Source organism: Convolutriloba macropyga, chromosome 6 (genome assembly GCF_964194025.1).
Source record: "Convolutriloba macropyga chromosome 6, txConMacr16.3, whole genome shotgun sequence".
In the NCBI taxonomy this organism is placed as follows: Eukaryota; Metazoa; Xenacoelomorpha; order Acoela; family Convolutidae; genus Convolutriloba; species Convolutriloba macropyga.
In genome coordinates this window covers 17981074-17987566 of record NC_134473.1, presented here as the reverse complement: position 1 = coordinate 17987566, position 6493 = coordinate 17981074, and the positions used below count along the sequence as shown (strand labels likewise).

The following is a 6493-nucleotide window of genomic DNA, read 5'->3' as shown; positions in this document are numbered from 1 at the left end:
AAAATAAATTTAAAAAGAAACCTTTGAGCTCAAATAATTACAAAATTAAAGTATACCTTAATTGAAGGCCGATGTTACCTGCCGTTAAGGTGAGTAAGAGTCAGGAGATCCAAGAAAATCAAATAAAAAACAAAAAGCAATACTTAAGACCAAAACTCAATGTCTATCGATATTTTTTTTAAAAAAAAAGTTAATGAAAAAGTCACAATAGCGTCGCATAAAAAGCAAAATAGGCCAATTTAATTGCAAATTTCCAGGAAAAAAATTGGAAACTATCCTTTTGAGACAAATTAACAACCAAACGAAAAACAAAAAGGGCAAAGCTAAAAATACGTTTCTACTTTAAGAAAACAATAAAGTTCAAAGTCATGAACACAATTAGCTATCAAATTAATGCTTTGAATGGATTGATTTATAATTGAAGCCATTGAGACCAGTCATTATCCGGTCTATCATACGATTACAAAAAAAAAACAACGACAGTCAAGTATCAAGAAGTCATTTCAATTTTGCAAGGTAACGGTGTCGAAGCCTATAATATCATAACCTATTCAATAACGATTATAAACAGCCTCCGATATGCCCTCTATTAACGCTTTTAAATTGATATGAAAAATGCCATTAGGGGGTAATCGGGCAAGGCAGCCAAAGAGAACCTCAAGTCATGGAAAACGTCCGAAACAAAAAAATTATGAAAGCATGTAGAATCAACGTCAGAAACCACAGCCTAATTGTTTAAACAGCAATAAAGCTTTTTTCTAATTTACATAAAAACTACGACAACAAGTTACAGATATATAATTAAAATTGCCAAATCTCAAAAACGTGTTTCTTTAAACAAATTTTTTCAAACCATGAGTAAAAAAATCGATGAGCTTTCAATTAAAAAAATAGTGAAATTGGTTATTTCTTTTATGCTACACAGCCATCTAAACATGTCTTTAGTCATACTAAGACTAAAGAGTAAAAATCACAACAAATACAGGCAAGATTCAAAATTCACTAACAGTTTTACGCAAACGGTGCTGAAGCCAAAAAATTATAGGCTTTTCGATTTAAAGTCAAATAAACGTTTTATGTCAATTCATTGGTTTTTATTTGCAGGAATACGTCTTGTCAGTAGTTTATTTGAGTTATGATTGGAATCATTCTGGTCTGTATTTAAGATTAAAATGTACAAAAAACGCAAAAACCGATCGAAAAAATCAAAAAAGCCGAACTCCCAGTTGTAATCCGAGTATATTTTTACCACTTACCAGTTAAGTTCCAGAACTCTGACAACCGTGGTGTTTTTATTGATGCTTGAGGCAAAAATTTTTTGCAATTTTTACCAAAATAGCTAACTTGACGAAAAACTCCTTATCGAAAATAAGTTATGAATTTTGGATACTTGTTGAAATCAAATAACGAAAAAGTATTATGTAACAAATGAAAGCATTACACAGTTTCTTAGTCAGCTGCTTGGTTACCAGTTTAAACGTTAAATGAATTAGTGTCAGTCGTATAAGACTACAACAGGAACGTCAAATGCTGGCAAATATCAAAAGTTCACTTAAAACACTTCATAAAGAATTTGTCGGAGCCATATAAACAAAGAGTTCTTCTCAAAAAGCGCATTTTTTGTTCATTGTACTCCATTTGAACATGAATGGAATTTATTTGTAATTGATGCGCGAAAAGAAACTAGAATTGCCTGTAATTTCGATGAAAAGCAAAACTTAAGAAAAATGTGAACAAAACAACGGACATTCACGAAATTTTAGACGTTCGTTACCCCTAGGAACAAAATCTTTTAGTCCTGAATAATACAGCAATTGACAAACTTCCTAATAATACAACCCGGAACTCTGTTTGATGAATATATAATATAAAAAATGCTGCTGCTCACAAAATGGAATATTTGCAAAGTGAGGAAATGTGACGAGGAAAACAGAAACCAAGCTGATTTTGGCATGAAAAGGCTACGCTAATAATTTGCAGTTTTGCTGTCTGAACGCTTACAGGATGTGGAAGTGTTCGAAGGGCTTTCAACGTGATCAAATTTTGATTTTTTTACTGCGCAAAGTTTTATTCAAGAGCTGCCATGACAATAAAATATGATGGAACATGGTAAAACATGAAAATTATGATTGAGGTCGTTTCAAAGTTAACTGATGCCTGTGCCAATCGTGTACACATTTTTCCGAACCAGTCTTCAAAATTATCAGAAAGTATCCAGATTAGTTATCACATAATGATTGTCCTAACTCGGACTAACTAGGCTCTCAGTACTATTAATTTCGAGCTAGGCTAGACAACTATTCTTTTTGTACTACCTTGAAAAATATACTACACTATTGTCTTGTAGGATCTCCCAAGAATTTTCAAGGATTCGCACACCCGCACTAACTTTGCTTCATTTTATTAAGCACACTAGGATTTTGTAAAAATCTGTCGACAACAATCATTTCGGCAGATTATCTTTCAGGCATGCGTACGAATTTGGCCCGGGTCGAGAAATCTTCCGCTGAATTATGCTGAAATGCGTTGTAATCCACTCACTAATTTCTCACTTTGCCTGCGTCTCGCTCTACTTGCTCTACTTTTGATAGTTATCAACCAATCCACTGTACCATTGCTTCCTGACTTTCTTCTTATTTTGTTTGATTTTAAACTAAGTTATGTATAAATGCAACAAAAATTCAGCGTATTTCTGACATCATTTCAGAGCATCTAAGCGTTTTTCAAAACATTTCTTACAAAAATGTTGATAACTAACAAAAGATCGAATTAGTTTGAAAGATTTATGCGCAAAAAAATCTGAATAATAATACGCTGAAAACCGCTAAAATTTTGTAAGAAATGCGCCGCAAGGTGCTAAATTTGCGTTGAAGATTTGAAAAAGGATTTGAAAGAAAGATTTGAAAGAAAGGCACTGTAAAAAGTGTTAAAAAATATGTAGACATTGTGTTGAAATTGCGCTGAATTTATGTAGGAAGCGTGCTGAAGTTGCAGTGAAGTATAATGTGTTAGCGCATTTCAGCGCAATCAGCTAATTTCTTGTATAATTTCAACATCTTCAACAAATTCTTTTACAAAAAATGAGCGAAAACGGCGTTGACAGCTCGATCCGGGGAAGGAGTTGCTAAGATTTAGGAAGTTTTAGAAAGTTCCAATAGTTAACAGAGTGCATGTAATTTTAATTCAGATGCGTTTTAAGTAAGCTTAAATACTTATGATTATTTTTATAATTAGTTACGATTTCAATGCGCAATAAGCAAAACATAACAAAATAACATCGGAAGAATTGCTCTTTCGCGATTAGTGAAAGCTCGAATCTAATGTAGCATGCTCTTGACTTGGGGAGGGGAAGTGTAACTAAAATAACCAGAGGCCCGTACTTAACGCCAAGTCAATATCAGTACTGGGCAAGTCTTATTCCAAGTCTAGATGTCAGTAAGGATTCAGAGTTATGATCATAACACATTTAAGACTTGTCAGACTTGGTCAAGACTTGGAAAGTCTTAATACACGTGCGAAAATAAAGTTCGGAACGGGAATCGCACCCACGCTTGCCTTCTCCCCAGATGTTTGTCCTCCTTACTGCGCCACTGGGACTGTTGGAAGTTTGCCTTTTGCGCCGTTCTAATACGCTTGAAAGAAGCAACTTTCAAGCGAGAAAGCGAGCAAATTATATTACATGGAAGACTTGCATTTACAATTGCCCAGTACTGATTAACACTTGGAGTTCAGTACGGGGGGACGCCATTAGAGTATATATGTACCATTATAAAATAGTATGAAAATTACTGTGAAAACAAGGGCGAAGACAAGGGATAGATAGGTTGCCCTAGGTGTAGGTGGGGGGAGGTGGTTGGTTGGTAGGTGGTTGGTCTCTAATTTAGATAGGTACGAGGGATTTGTATGCGAACAAAAATTTTCAAAAACTTTCCGCCATGAATTTTACCAACAGTTCCTTATTACTATGCATTACAGACTAAGCTAATGTTAACAAAAATTCACTGCCGGAAAACAATAGTCAACGTGCAAAAAATAAAAAACTTTCAAAAAGAAATAAGTCAAAACTCAGTTGACGAACAAACAACAAACTTTCTTAAGCAACCCTTTGTAATACCAATCCTTCTATTTAAGTCGTAAAAAACTAACCAGTGCACAAAAAATGCTTCAAAATTTGTTTGAGACCGATGAACAATCTCAGAACATTTAAAAACTGATTGCGGTCAAAAGTAGGTCTAAAGAATCAAATATTACTTTTACAGTGCTTCAATCTCACGAGAGTTAAAACGAGGTGAACATATGAACGTCAATTATTCCTTCGTAAAAACTGACAAAAATATCCTACAAGAATTTAAAATACTAGCACTAACTGCCGTTAAACGTTACTAAGTCTTGCACGAGTTAAGTACGAGACATATTTGCGGTAGTGAAATCTTGATATGTCAGTAAGAGGGATAGATATCTGGGGAAAATTTGCCAGTGAATTGTTTGATTGTATTAACTCTGATTTAAACTTAAAAAAGGGGAAGATTTTTACCAAGAATGCAGATTACTGCACTAGTTTGTACAAGTTTGTACAAGATCACTATTCCGGAATGACTGAGGAGTGGCAATGAGAAAAAAGGGATAATTATTCACTCTCTTGTCTTACTTTTTCTCCGGCTACCACGTAGTCGTTTTTTTCGTTTGTAGAATCTGTTGTCAAATGAAAGGGCGAGAATTGAGAACCTTCAACAGGACAAAAATTGAGCATTCATAATTTTTTCTGATATTCTTGTATTAGGTTTTTAAGATACCTGTTTTTAAAACTTTCTTTTCTTAAAGAGCGTTGGAGGGTTCCGCAAAAAGTTAATGTCAAAAATTTTTTTCCAGAAACATTTTCTATACTACTAAAAGACATTTTAGATGACACTGTGTTTTTGTGGTTTCTAGTTCCTTTTTGAAAATTTTGCTTGTCTTATTTAAACAAAATATTATAAAAAAGAAAATATGCAGTCCGCATAATTTTGATCAACTATTCAAAATCAACTTTCAATGTGTGTTTACGCGCGCGCACGTGTGTGTGTGTGTGTTCGTGTGTGTGTGAAATTGTGAGTGTGTGCGTGTGTGCGTGTGTTCGCGCGTGTGTGTGTGAGAGAGAGAGAGAGAGAGAGAGTGTGTGTGTGTGCGTGCGTGCGAGCATTTGTGTGTGCGTGTGTGTATGTGTGTGTATGTGTGTGTGTGTGTGTGTTAGAGTGGTGTGTATCCGTGTATCTGTGTATATATGCTTATAATCTTATTGACACAAAAAACTGAAGATGCAGCCTTTTTATATCTCCAAGTGTGCACATTTTTTGTGAAATAACTGGATTTCTTTTATTTATTATGGGATGGTAAAACAATCCCGTGGACGTATTAAAATCTCAAAGGTCTGCGATGCCATAAATTGAAACAGTCTCTAATTTATAGTTAAATTGTTTTTTTAAAGTGTAAAACCACAATCAATGAAGCAATGTTATTGATTGAATAACGGATTAGTTATTTGAATCTAGTTTATTGCCCCCCGAGGTCTTTCATTACCCCCCAGATACAAAATATATGATGTTATACAGCACGTTAATTTATGACAAAATAGCACGAGCTACAATAGCAAAGTTTTTTGTCAAATTGAACTCAGTGAAAAGATTAGTTCAAATTTTACTTAATTTTACATTGAAACTAAAACTAAAAACTTTGAAGCTATTTTTTATTCATACTAAAAAGTTATTCTTCTGAAATTTGCCGAAAACTTTGCGCTAATGGCGAACTGCAAAGTGCATCAATACCAGAATGAAAGTTGATGTGAAAGTTTTAATTAATATTTGCCCACGCTGGTCGTATAACTTTTAATCCCCTGGGTCTTTCCCACTATAGCCCCCTCCCCCTAGCATAGTGGTTATATAGCTCCCACAATACAATTTTGGTAATGGGGGAGCTTGTACGTTATATGTTCCAATAAGCTGGGGAGATATGATAAGAGGGACCCATATTTTTAAATAAAAGTGCCCATTTTAACAGGAATGGAGACTTTCACTTGATGGCAGCGTAGTAAAGTTTTGAGAGGTTGACTTCTGAAAAGACCGGCATGGTCGACTGATAGGATCTTTCCCATTTACAGCCCCCCATGAAATTATGGTGTTTTTCACCCCTATTCATTTGACCCCCTGCCATTTGACCCCGATTTATTCACTCCTGTATCATTTAACCCCTCTATCTTTTAACCCATCTATCATTTCACCCCGATTTTAATCTTTCTATAAAATAAGGATTATTAAATTAGCAATATAATCAATTGGCCATGCCTCGCGGACTTGATATGAAACTATCACAACCGAACGTGGGATTAATTTATCCACTTAATTATGACAAAACATGCCTTTAATGTCAACTGCTAATTGGCGGAATGAAATGATAGACGGGTGAAATGCTAGAGGGGTTAAATGACGTGTTGTTAAAATATGCGGGGCTAAATGAATCG

At 34.7% G+C, this 6493-nt stretch overlaps 1 protein-coding gene across 1 annotated transcript in view; it reads left to right on the top strand.

The window, feature by feature from the left end:
- Positions 1-6493, top strand: part of LOC142341539 (FK506-binding protein 2-like) — a 390606-nt gene that overhangs the window by 10383 nt on the left and 373730 nt on the right. The window lies entirely within an intron of this gene.